Source organism: Arachis stenosperma, chromosome 1 (genome assembly GCF_014773155.1).
Source record: "Arachis stenosperma cultivar V10309 chromosome 1, arast.V10309.gnm1.PFL2, whole genome shotgun sequence".
Taxonomy (NCBI): Eukaryota; Viridiplantae; Streptophyta; class Magnoliopsida; order Fabales; family Fabaceae; genus Arachis; species Arachis stenosperma.
In genome coordinates this window covers 60,489,695-60,502,184 of record NC_080377.1, presented here as the reverse complement: position 1 = coordinate 60,502,184, position 12,490 = coordinate 60,489,695, and the positions used below count along the sequence as shown (strand labels likewise).

General features: G+C 36.4%; 1 long non-coding RNA gene across 4 annotated transcripts; it reads right to left on the bottom strand.

Moving 5' to 3' along the window:
* Positions 1–186: 186 nt before the first annotated feature.
* On the bottom strand, positions 187–8,807 carry LOC130937235 (uncharacterized). 4 transcript variants are annotated; one of them, XR_009068563.1, is made up of 5 exons: positions 8,376–8,807; positions 6,281–6,700; positions 5,205–5,289; positions 4,763–4,956; positions 187–4,197 (listed from the first exon to the last, which is right to left on the bottom strand). It is a non-coding gene; the product is annotated as an uncharacterized LOC130937235 (long non-coding RNA). The 4 variants fall into 4 exon arrangements; XR_009068617.1 differs by lacking the exon at positions 5,205–5,289 and having other exon boundaries at positions 187–2,373; positions 2,494–4,197; XR_009068512.1 differs by lacking the exon at positions 5,205–5,289.
* Between the last annotated feature and the right edge of the window lie 3,683 nt (positions 8,808–12,490).

Genomic DNA, 12,490 nt, shown 5'->3' with positions numbered 1-12,490 from the left:
TTGTCTGTCAATTACAGAATAAGGGGTGGATACCTGCAAAAAAACACTCCAATGCTCAATTCAATAAGTGAATAATAGGCTTTGCCAATTGCAATAATCTAAACAACATTCTTCCCCTTTCTTTTATATCTGAAACAAATCGTAATAATTATGTCTCTAAATAATTTTGCTTTAAACGAAAGTAATAGCATATTTGAGCATTTTGGTATTTGCTTTCATGAATGTATTTGATAACCGACTTATAATGTATATAGATGAGTCATGACGTATAGTCGAGCTATAACGGCGGCATCATAGCCCCCAAGTTTGGCCTAGTGATATTTTGATGAAATAGGTTGAGTTTTTATTGATTAGTTATAGCTTGGTATTTTGATATATGAAGCCCCCAACTCAACTTTTTTGATCAAAATAAATATCAGAAAATATAAAGATTGGAAGAATTAAATGGAGAAATGTAAGTTTTTCTTGAAAAAAAAAATGAAAATAAAAGTGGTCTTATCATTAAATGGGTAGTCATTGGCGCTCCAGTTTCTAAGGTGAGTGAGTACCGTTGATTTTGATAGAAACAACGGTTGTGATTAAAGAGATGGAACTGAACCGATTTGCATATGTATTTAGATTCCTGAAGGTCTTCTTTAAAGGAACTTCAGTTTGATTAAAGACGTTTGGCAAAAGTAAAACATGCGTAAAAGAGGTTAGTTTCTCTTCCATTTTTGATTCTGATTCCTTCGCCTTTTTCTTGTTTTCCAGTTTTCTTTGAAAAAAATCATGGGTGAGAAAAAGGGAAAGGAAACACTGAAAGATGGTAATGATGGTTCTTACGATTGGGTTAGTCAGCATGTTAAAATTCGAGGTTCTCTTTTTGTGGACACGAGTAGTGTGGCTGAGATTGATGTTTCAAAAATAGTTAGGAAAGGTTCTGGGGTGAGGGTTAAGTTGCTTCCATACACTAGGACTGATAGTGTTTTTCATAGAAAAATGGATTTTGAATATTTTTACATGCATAGCTATGTTCTTGAAGAATTTTATGTGAAACTACTTTTTACTGGTTTCGAATATGATGTTTTGAAACAACTAAATTGTGTCCCGTCTCAACTCCATCCGAATTGTTGGGTTTTTCTAAGATGTTTTGAAATTCTAATGGAGTTTTTGAAAATAAAACCTTCTCTTGAGTTATTTTTCTCTTTATTTCAAGCTAAAGGGATTTGGAAGGGGTTTGGGTGAATCTGAATAGTGCTCCTGGTTTTTCGATTTTCAAACTCTATAAGTCGTCTTTCAAAGATTTCAAGAAAATGTTTCTGAAAGTAAAGTCAGTTGACGAGGATTTTCTCTTCTATTTAGACGAGCATTCATGTGAGAAGTTTTTCCTGTTTTGGTGTTTGCAGCCATAATATATATTGGGTCAAAAAGAGATCACTCCTCAGAATGAGTGTATAATAGGGTATTTGGTAGAGGTTGTTCATAGAGAAAACTTAATATCTGTATTTGATTTGCTTTCATGGTCAGAAGATAGAACATCTATGGTGAACTATCTCAGTGAGAGTTGATATGTTGTTTTTTGAAGATGTCAAAGTTGGCTATATTTGTAAATTGTTGAATTATTTTATAGGTGGAAAGTATCCAGGTGCATCAGCGACGAGCTTAAGAGCTCATCTAAAGGCTAAGAATTTAGAGAAAGAGGGGTCATCTTCTAATCCCAAAAAAATATGGATGGAGAGGAAGAGGTGAATCAACCAGCCCCCTAAGAAGAAGCGTTTTGCTTTTAAGGATAGGAAGGCCGATGTATTTATTCAGATGTCCTTTGACTACAACACACTCATCAGTATTGTGCCAGTGTTTCTGATGAAAAGCACAGTACTTTGTCTTGTCTACATTCTTCATATCTTGGTAGGTTCCGGCCTTCTGTAGAGGTTTGATTAGTTTCGAATTCAGTATTGTCTTGATGATTTCCTCCCTTGTGGTGTTGAACTGGGTATAAGAATCGTAACACAGTGTCAATCGGAAAGTTCGTTTCTTATTTTTTGGAGCTTTATCGTCATCCTTATTGGTTTGATTCTTTTCGGATTTTCGAGCTTGGCGCAACTCTTCAATCTCCATTTGACCCCTCGGCCAAGGTTTTGGGTTTGACCACTGTGATGGCCTCTTGGAACTTTTCGGGGCGGAGTCCATTCTTTATAGCATGCAAGTGTACCTCAGGGTGAAGGTTTGGGATCCTCATCGCTACTTTAATGAAGTGGGTCACATATTCCCTTAAACTTTCGTGCTGTCCTTGCTTGATAGTGTTCAGATAGTCGAAATCATGTAGATAGATGGAAGATGCAGCAAACTGATCTTCAAATTGTTTAGCGAGCTCCTGAAAGCGTGAAATTGAACCTGCAGGCAAAGATGAAAACCAACCAAGTGTAGGACCATCTGAAAAGGTAAGAAAACAACGACATAAAATAGGATTAGAAGCACCATTCACTATCATCATATAGATCGGAATTTCTTAACGTGTTTTTTCGGATCTCCCATGCCATCGTAGGGAGTCAAGGTGATTGGTAATGCGAAGTTCCTAGGCAGTTTGAAATTTATGACGTCGGCTGTGAATGGTCCAATAGCGTTGTCCAATCTGTCATCGTCATCGTTTTGTTGTTGGTCTCCCTAAAGGTGTTGAGTTTCAGAGATATGTGTTGGATCAGAGTTTTCTTCCTCGTCATCTTGTCATTCATTATGATCATCATTATAAGCAATCTGAACATTAGTTAACTTAGCTATCTGGTTTACCATTCGTTGGTTATCTTTAGTCATACGCTGATTAGCTTGTTGTAGCTCCATTACCATCCGAAGAAGCTCAGATGATGTGGGAGTACAAGAAAACAGCTCTATTGCCATGCTTTTAAAGCGTGGCGAAAAGCTGAAAAAAGCATGGCGATAGCTTTTGGCCACACTTTTTGAGCTATCGCCACGCTTAAATAACATTGTCAAATTTGTATCTTTTAACTATGCAGCAACGAAGTGTTACAACTCAGTTCTAAATTGACACAACTGATAAATGAATGTACTGAATTATATATCATGCAATCAAGTGAAAAAGCAAAATAAAAGCATTAAACATTGATCATACATGTTCTTATCCCACTGAAAAGAGGTAAAAGAAGAATGGTCATAACACAAATTATATATGATTCACATTTGCACAAAAATCCAGAATTCGAATTATATCAGCTAACCAACTTCTATAGGCAGACTAAAACAACAGATGTAAATACAGAAGAAGCTCAATACCAGCAAAACCTGAGGTTGGGGTGAAATTAATCATATTTACAAAGCAGAAGAGAAATGCTTAATCAAACTAAGACAGCAACAATGCATGAAACATCAACTGCTAAAACTTCATCGCTCTCAAGATTTTTCTGTACAACTAACAATAAACAAAACCCAAGGATAACCAAGATAAGCAATAAAGTAATCTTATAGTAATTATTCCTATCTAAAAAGAGTGTCAAAATCTTTATTCCTAAATAAAACACTTGCTATCTAAAAAAAATCTTGTTACCAAAATAGTGAAATAACTCTTAAAGGGAACTTGTCAGAGAAACTATTGAGCATATTGGTTTTAATTTTTTTATTTTATTAAATTAAAATACTTTTTTTTAATATGTAGGATGAAATCAATTAGGTCATGAAATACAAAATACTATCATAATTAAAATGCTCACTCAGCTCCTGTTTAATATTTTATAAAAAATTGGCTTTTAAGTCATATATACCTCATCATTTAAAATTATTTGCATGACTACGTAAACCAATAAAAATCTCAGACGTTAAGACTCACTAGGGACCTAATGTTAGTTTAATCATGTTCATTTTCCTGAGATATCAATTTTAATATAAAAATAAAGAAAATTAAATGGAAAAAGTTATATCCAACCAGTAATCACAAATTAAGTATTTAACAATGAAAAATCAATTTATAAATATAAATAGGGAGGACACAAAAAGAGGGTGATCGACTCCTAACAATTTATGATATATAAATTGGAAGACAAAAGTTCGAAGATAAATTGGAAAGGGAAGAAACAGTTGCAATTGATTTTATTTCTTCCATAAGTAGCATTTTAAGCATTGTAACAGACTAACAGGGAAGAATTGTACCAGATCCACCAGCAAGTATGATGCAAGCCCTTGACCTGATATCTTCTGCCTCAAAAATCCCTATAACAATACAATTGTTGTCTTAGATAAATAATATAGCAATATGTATGACAAGAGGACTTGTCTGATTTCCTTTACTATCGGAAACCTCTAATTTTGAATTGCTATAATAAAAAAAAGCATGACAGCATAGATTAGTTAAACTGATGCATAGTATAGTATGTTTAACCCAAATCAATCTTCCAGCACAATCTAAACAAACCCATTTGGAATTCCAAAGCCCCATCTAATGCAAAATATTTTATATGGACAGCTGTGGTTAACAGGATTAATGCCAATTACATGTTGCAGATCAAAGGCTATCTACCCTGATGTATGTTATGTGCGGGCATAATAAAAAATCAAATTCAAATATGTATTTACGTTTTGATGGCTGTTTTTATGGAACAATTATATTGATATCTTAATTACCAAGAAGGGGAAAATAAACCACTCCAAGTGATATATAGAAGAGGTTGTATATCAACTTTAGCTTGTGCAACCATTCTTAAGGAATTATTGTTCTTTCATGGCTAAATTAATTATGTTTTTGGAATTCTCCATAAATTAAATTAAAATACACTACCTCCTAAAACAGGCAAAAGAAGTGTGCTGCAACCAAGGCTAGAAAAAAATCTTCCTCGTCAGAGTTGCCTGCCCTGCCATGGTCTCTCCAACCTCAGCCAGCTGCCATACTTGCTCGCCGTACGCTTGCCACACCTAGAGGCTCTCAAACCCAAACTCTCGTGGACCGGAAGGAATGGCACGTTAGGAAGCCACCTGGATGGACTTGAGTGAGTTACAACTTACAATAAAAAAGCATATGCCATATGACAAAGAATGAAGCTTAAGATCTTTCTATTCACTGATCTATATAGAATCATTTCAAACAATATCCTGAAGCCAGCAGCAACAAACAACAGTAGTAGTTACCATGGAATTTGGAGCAGGAAAAATAAACAAATAAACGACGTTAGCTATATCCACCGTGCATGCTAAATTATAGAAATTAATATCAAGTGTGTAACCTGAATAAGAACAACCCTTAGTCAACAACCAGCAATAACACATGCTCATGCTCACTTATTACCATTAGTTGCTTCCTCCTTATGCCTATATACCACAAACATTGATAAATTTTTATGAGGAAAAGATAACAGTTACTTAATTACAATTTCCTTTGAATCAAGCAACAGTATACACAGAAGAAAAACAAGAAGTACGTGTAATTTAAAGAAAAGGCCTGATCAGAGAAAAGGACACAACCAAAACACAATAACAATACCAAAAAGTGTGTCATTCTATCTCATTAGAAGCAAACTTATCCCTGAATCAACTCTAAGAGGGTAAGAGCTTCCCATGGGAAACCCTGTACCAATCCAAGGCACCAAGAATACTATTGGCACAAAAAATGCATTGCCATAGCACTTTTTCCTGCTTAGTCTAGCCAAAGCCTCTAAAATCAATCAATCAAAACCAAAACAAGAAATGCTTCAAGTATTGTCTACAAATACCTAAGTTTCAGCCCAAAACCCAAGCATTCAATTCCAATTTTAACAATGTTGCTGTCTGCCAATATGAAACATAACCAACTACAATATCACAAGTCCTCTAATCAAATCCAACATGAAGGAAAATCAAATTCACATCACCAGGCAGCAGGCAATGAATTTCTACTAATGATGATTCAAAAATGAAATATTGGTAATTAAAAGTTTCTTCAATTAATACCAATCCCAAACATTTACCATTCTGAATATCTACTGCTGTCAGTAACAACCAACGTTAATTAATATCAAGTGAAGAATCAAAGTAAAAAAAAAAAACAAAATAAAAGAAATTTAAAAAAAAAAACTGAAATTAACCAAAATGCATGTCAAATAAGAACCACAAAATGATATGACCCATTTGATAGCATTCCTAATTTTAAACCACATTGATTTAGTTTTTATTTGATAACATTCCCAAGTTTACAGCACAAATTCAACCAATTTGATAACGACCTGAGAAATTTTACCCCTGCTTAAATTTTGCCACATACATACCAATCTGATATTCAATTCAGCAACAAAGTAACAATAATTAGTTGAGAGAAAATCTTTACCTTCACAACATAAACCAGCACGGAAGGAGTAGGGAATGGCAGAGACGAACGCACCAGCAGGGAAAATCAAGCAAAGCAGAAACGGCGAGGCAAACACGAACGAAGGATGTAGCAGATGCGAGGCGGAGGTGCGGTGGAGGCGCGGTGGAGGGATGTAGCAGCGCGGACAAGGAAGGCAACAGTGAGGGTTAGGGCATGGTGGCCAGAGCAGGGAAGATGGAAGGAGATGACAAGGAAGGCGAAACGACAGGGAAGGAGAGCAGAGAAGACGACACTGGCGCGTAATGGAGACAATGCAGAGGAGATCGGCGAGGAGGACGACGCTAGTACAGTGACGAGGACGGCGCTAGTGACGAGGAGGAGAAGAGGCGGAGGGGAGGCTAATGGCGCAGCTGTGATCTGAGCTCTTCCAGCCATGTTCTGAAAACCGGATTGGTCATCAAATCGCTTTAGTCATTAGTTCACTGGTTCATTAGTTCAACCGGTCCAACCGGTGGTTCAACCGGAAAAATCGTTATAGAACAAAATAATAAATAAATTACAAAGGACCAAAGATGAGGGTACTCCAAAAACTCTTATTAGATGCAACAGCATTCAACATTATCACATGTTCTCACACACACATACAAAGCCTTAACTCAAAGAACAACCATAGCAAGTGACTTGGAAAGAAAATGTAAACACCGAAACAATCACAAGAATACACAACATGTGAATATTTTTATAGCAAACATAATAATAAAATAACTCTTCTAATGCGTCTCCGAAAATATCCCAAATCAAGAAAACTACATAATCTGATCCACTTGATTCAGAAAGCTACATATATTAGAAAAATTAAGAATCAACTAAAAGAAAAAGAAAATGAAGGCCTGGTTGATTCGATTCAATTGCCTGAGAAGAAGAATCAAACATGGCTGAGAAGCTGAGAATTTAAATGTTAAACCTCAATATTCAAATAACATGACTCCATTATTGTTATTATTATACCTTTCTAATGTCACAAACTCAATATATATTATAGTCTGTTGACACTTGCCATAACTTGGCCTCATCATTCTGATTCATACCTCAAGTAGAAGAAAAAGTTCAATCAGCTTTCGTCACAATTTTATCCAGAGAGTTGGGGTTTTGGTTCGGAGTTTATGCCGATGATGATGACAAGAGGGATGAATCCGTGAATCAGTAACATAGGCAGTGCAAATTTTAACAAAGCTCATCACAATGATTAACAACAACAAAAAGCACTGAAGGAACAGTGAATCAGTAATATAGATAGTGCAAATTTTAACAAAGCACATCACAATGATTAACAACAACAAAAAACACTGAAAGAACAGTAAATCAGTAACATAGGCAGTGCAAATTTAAAATTTGAAAGTTATCAATTTAAAATTTATCATCAAATACAATCAATGAGCAAAGCCAATCAATCAAGCACTGACTGAGCATTCTGTTCTGATTCTGTGACTGGGAAGCAACAAATTCAAGTTACAGCAACAATTTTAACAAATCCTAGTAAAGTCCCGATTTACAGCAAAAAGGCAAATTTATTGATTACCAATTCAGCAACACGCAAAAATATAGGGAGAAGGGAAATCTGAAAAAGAGAGAACACTAAACCAAAACATTAACCAATAATCACAAAACACTAAACCTTCACCCAGCAATTACAAACAAAGCCAGCAATTACAAACATTAGCACATTATAAAACATTCCAAAACACTAAACCTTCACCCAGCAAAACCAGCAACTAGAAACAAAGCCATCAGTAAATTTGAGCAAAAAAATTAAGAGCCATAAGCAACTAACAGAGCCATCGAGCCATCAGTAACAGAGCAAAGAATTGAAAGCAACAGACTAACAGAGCCAACAAGCCATCAATAAATTTGAAAAAAAAATTTACAGCCATCAGCAACCAACAAATACAAGACAGATCCATCAGCAGCAGGCAATTACAATTTACAAAACATTACAAGAAAAATGGAACTAAAATTGAACAACAATTTCAGAACTTCAAACGAAGAAGAAGACCGAACATTCAGAAATTAAAAGGAAGAAGCGGAGGCGAAGAATGAAAGCAGGGCCACTAACCTGGGATCTGTGCCAAGAAGCCAGCAAAGATGAAAACGACGTGCCGAGCTACCTGGGGAAGAGGAAGATGAAAACGACACGGGGAAGAGGAAGCAGCGGCAGCACTGAGGACCTGGGGACGGCGGCGGCGATGAAGGGCTAGGGTTTTTCTTTTCTTCAGAGGTCTCGAGGGAGTACACGAATGATTGGGGGAAGAAGGGGGGAGGGTTGCGCGATGGAAGGAAGAAAGTTTGCGACGTTTGCTGCGCGATGGAAGGGAAGTGAGGGAGCAAGCGGTGGCTGTTCGAAGTTGGAAGTTTGCGACGGTGGCTGTTCGAAGTTGGAAGTTGCGACGGCGACGGCGACGGTAGCAGGCGGTGGTTGGACGGAAGTGAGGGAGTGAGGGAAGAGCAGGAGGTCGATGAGAGAAGCTCTGGACAGTGGCTAAGTGTGAGAGAGGCAAAGAACGCGTTTTGGTTAGGGCTGAACTCTGAAGTTAGGGTTCGGGATTCCTCTCCACAAAAACGACAGCGTTTCAGCAAAATTCAATAAACCGGCCGGGTCACGGCTCGGTTCGACCGACCGGTTTTTGACCGGCTCAACGGTTTAAAAGCGGTTTTTAAAATCTACGGTTTTGACATCGGATCAATTCGTTTTTTGTGTCGGTTCACAGTTTAACCGATTCGACCGGCCAATTCGAACCGGTTTTTAGAACCTTGCTTCCAAGGTTGCCATGGAGTTGAGTTGAGAGTTGAGAGTGACGGTAAGAGTTGATGAGAGTGAAAGAGTAGTCCTGAAGCTTTGTTTGGGTTATTAGGATTTTATTTTTCAATAACGTTTTGGTCACGCTTTAAAGCGTGCCAAAAGAGTGCCAGAATATGGCCACGCTTCATAAATGCTACTGTAATGAAATCCTGTTGCCACGCTTTTGAAATGTCCCTGTTTACCAAAAGCGTGACAAAAAAAATGTGGCTGTATCTCTAATCAACCAAGAGCGTGGCCGTTGACCCTTTTCGTCACGCTTTTGAAGCGTGGCAAGAAAAAAGTGGCCGAATCTCCATTCAATCGCCACCCGCACAAAAGCGTGGCCATTGGCCACTTTTGGCCACGCTTTTAAAATGTGGCAAAAAAAAGCGTGGCCATAGGCCTTTTTTCTTGTAGTGGAGGAGGCTGGTCAGCCATGAACAGATATGGGAGTTTTGGAACCTAAAGAAAGAAGGATTTTTGTTTCTCGTCCCCGCGGTGGGCGTTAATTGTTCTTGTGGAGGTTGACCGCTGTATAGTTCGTCGATGAGAGAACAAGGGGGTGAGTACCTACAAAAGGCACTCCGACACTCAAGTCAGTAAGTGAATAATAGGCTTTGCCAATTACAATCATCTGAACAACATTCTCACCCTTTCTTTTATAACTAAAACAAAGAGTAACGGTTATGTCTTCGAATAATTTTGCTTTAAATAGAGAGTAATAACATATTTGAGCGTTTTGGTATTTGCTTTGATGAATATATTTGATAACCAACTTATAACGTATAGTTGAGTAATGAGATATAGCCGAGCTATAACAGCCGTATCACACACTATGATGCTAGGCACGGCCTCGTTTCACTCTTCACTCCCAAACTATTATTACTTAACTGTTAGATAATACAGAGATCTCTTTCAAAATTTCTATCATTTATTCTCTCAAATAATTTTTATCACCTTATTTTTTGATAATTTGAAGAATTTACAATGGTTAATGATAATCTATATACTCAGTTTATAATGAATTGGTGGATTAATCCAAATCAGAAGCCTTCCATTATATTGGTTGGAAAGAAAGTAAATTGACATAATGTACCACGCAAAATAGATGCTCAAATATTGAATTATATGTCGTTTGAGGTTCTAAATAACCAATGTTAAACAAAAACAAAAAGAGAAAAGCAAATAAAAAAAAAGAGCTCCATAATTGAAGGTTGATATCTCGTTTAGAATGGTTGACATTTTATAAATAGTACTGAGAAAGAAGAAGTGATATTAGATTATAATAACTCAAGTGAAGAACATCCAGTAATTTCAATACAAGTAAAAGATGAAGTTGAAACATCAAAAAGAAGAGAGTAACCTCATTATAGTTGGGATACTGATTTTGAAAAGTATTTTTTTTTAAATATTATAAATCAAAATTCAAAATATAAAAAAATACCATCTAAATATATTCTAAAATCACAAAATTTTTTAGAAAAAAGAAAAAATGTTTGATCTAATTTGTAAAAAAATGAACAAACAATATTTAAAGAATAGTTAAATTCCTTTTCATTAGAAGCATATACAACCCAAGGTCAAATACACTAACTAACAGGACTTGGTATATGGAATTATATGGGTTTCGATATAAAGGGACTTGTCTATGATTATATGTCAATTATAAGTTCCCAAATATTAGAAGAATTATCAACTAAACCTACAGAGCACATAATAAAATTGTACACATAGTTTTTATTTGGGATAAATATTGTTTTGGTCTCTAACGTTTAGGGTTAGAATCAAAATTGTCTCTAACGTAATTTTTTATTTAGAATCGTCTTTAACGTTTTATTTTATATTAAAATCGTCTTTTTAACTTTTTACGAACAAAAATACCCTCCACCACCACCAGCACCTTTACCATCACCACCACCTGCCTTACTCCACCACCACCACCACCTTCCTTACTCCCATTAAATAATAATAATCAGATTCAAGAACACCAATAATAACACATTATTCAAATTCAGAAACAACAACATCAAATCCAACAGTAAAATCAATCAAAAAAAATAATAAATCAAAATCTGAATCGGAAGCAGAATCAAAAGCAGAAGCAAAAACAAACATAGATACAGAAGCAGAAGAAGAAGCAGATGCATCCAGTAGCGGCAGCGGCGACTGGGCAGATTGGCAGTGGTAGGAACCCAGCTCAGCCTCAGATCCCTCTCTCTCTCCTTCGCGCACCACCTCCCCTTCCCGGCAATGCACTACACGACGGCAGAAGCATGCGTGAAAGGCGGCGACGTCTTCCTCTATACGCGGTTCTGCTGGCGGCGGCTCATGGGAGGATCGGCGACGATGCAGGTGTCGCGATGGTGGCGGCGGCTTTGGCAGCGGCCTCCTCCCGTCCAATGGTGCTCTCTTTCTTTCTCGGATCTCCTCTCTCGCTGGCTCGTGTTCGGTGGCGAATGACCCAAAGGTGGCGGCAACGGCACTGGGATTCACGACGACAGCGCTGGGATGCCGGGGCTCCCCCTTCCCCTTCCCTTTCCCCCCCGGCGTCCTTTCCCCTTTCCTTTCTCCCCTCTCCCCTCCCGACTTTTTCTTTTTTTAATTTTATAATTTTTTATTAGGATAGGGGTAATTTAGTAATAAAATAAAAAATTTTATTAAAAATGACGATTTTAATACAAAAAAAACATTAAAGATTATTCTAAATAAAAAATTATGTTGGAGACAGTTTCGATTCTGACCCTAAACATTAGGGACCAAAACAATACTTATCCCTTTCTATTTTATATAAAGATTTTTTAAAAAAAGATATTGTAAATTAATTACACACAGAAAATTACAAACAAAAAATATCAAGAAGCTAAAAGTTATCTTGTGATAAGCCGAAAACTTGATGGACTAATTTTGGCAAGTGCACCAAATCGTTTTGAGTAATATCACAATGAGTGGATATTGTTCTTACGAGGTTTAAAGAATTGCAAGCAATTTCTAATCAAATTTCTAATTAGATCAACGAACGATCTAGAAATAATAATAGTAATGTAATAGTGTGACTGGATGCTTATGAATGATTAGAGAAATAAACAATGAATGGAGATGTTAAGGTATCAAAAATGTTTAATTTTTAGGAAATGAAACTTTTATGTTTATTTACTTTGATTCACGCAAAAAAAATTTCACAACAAATCATATATAATCAAACTCCGATTCTTAGGCAATTCAATTTCTATTTATCTTATTTAATCGCCAATTCGTTGGTCAATTATTTAAGAAAAAGAGCTTAAGCACAAATCTGATTTAAAGTTGCACAACCTTTCAAAAGTTATCACTAGTTAGTTTGAAAAATTATGAGAATGAGTTTCAGGTTAATCCCAATATTAAATTTTCCAAGT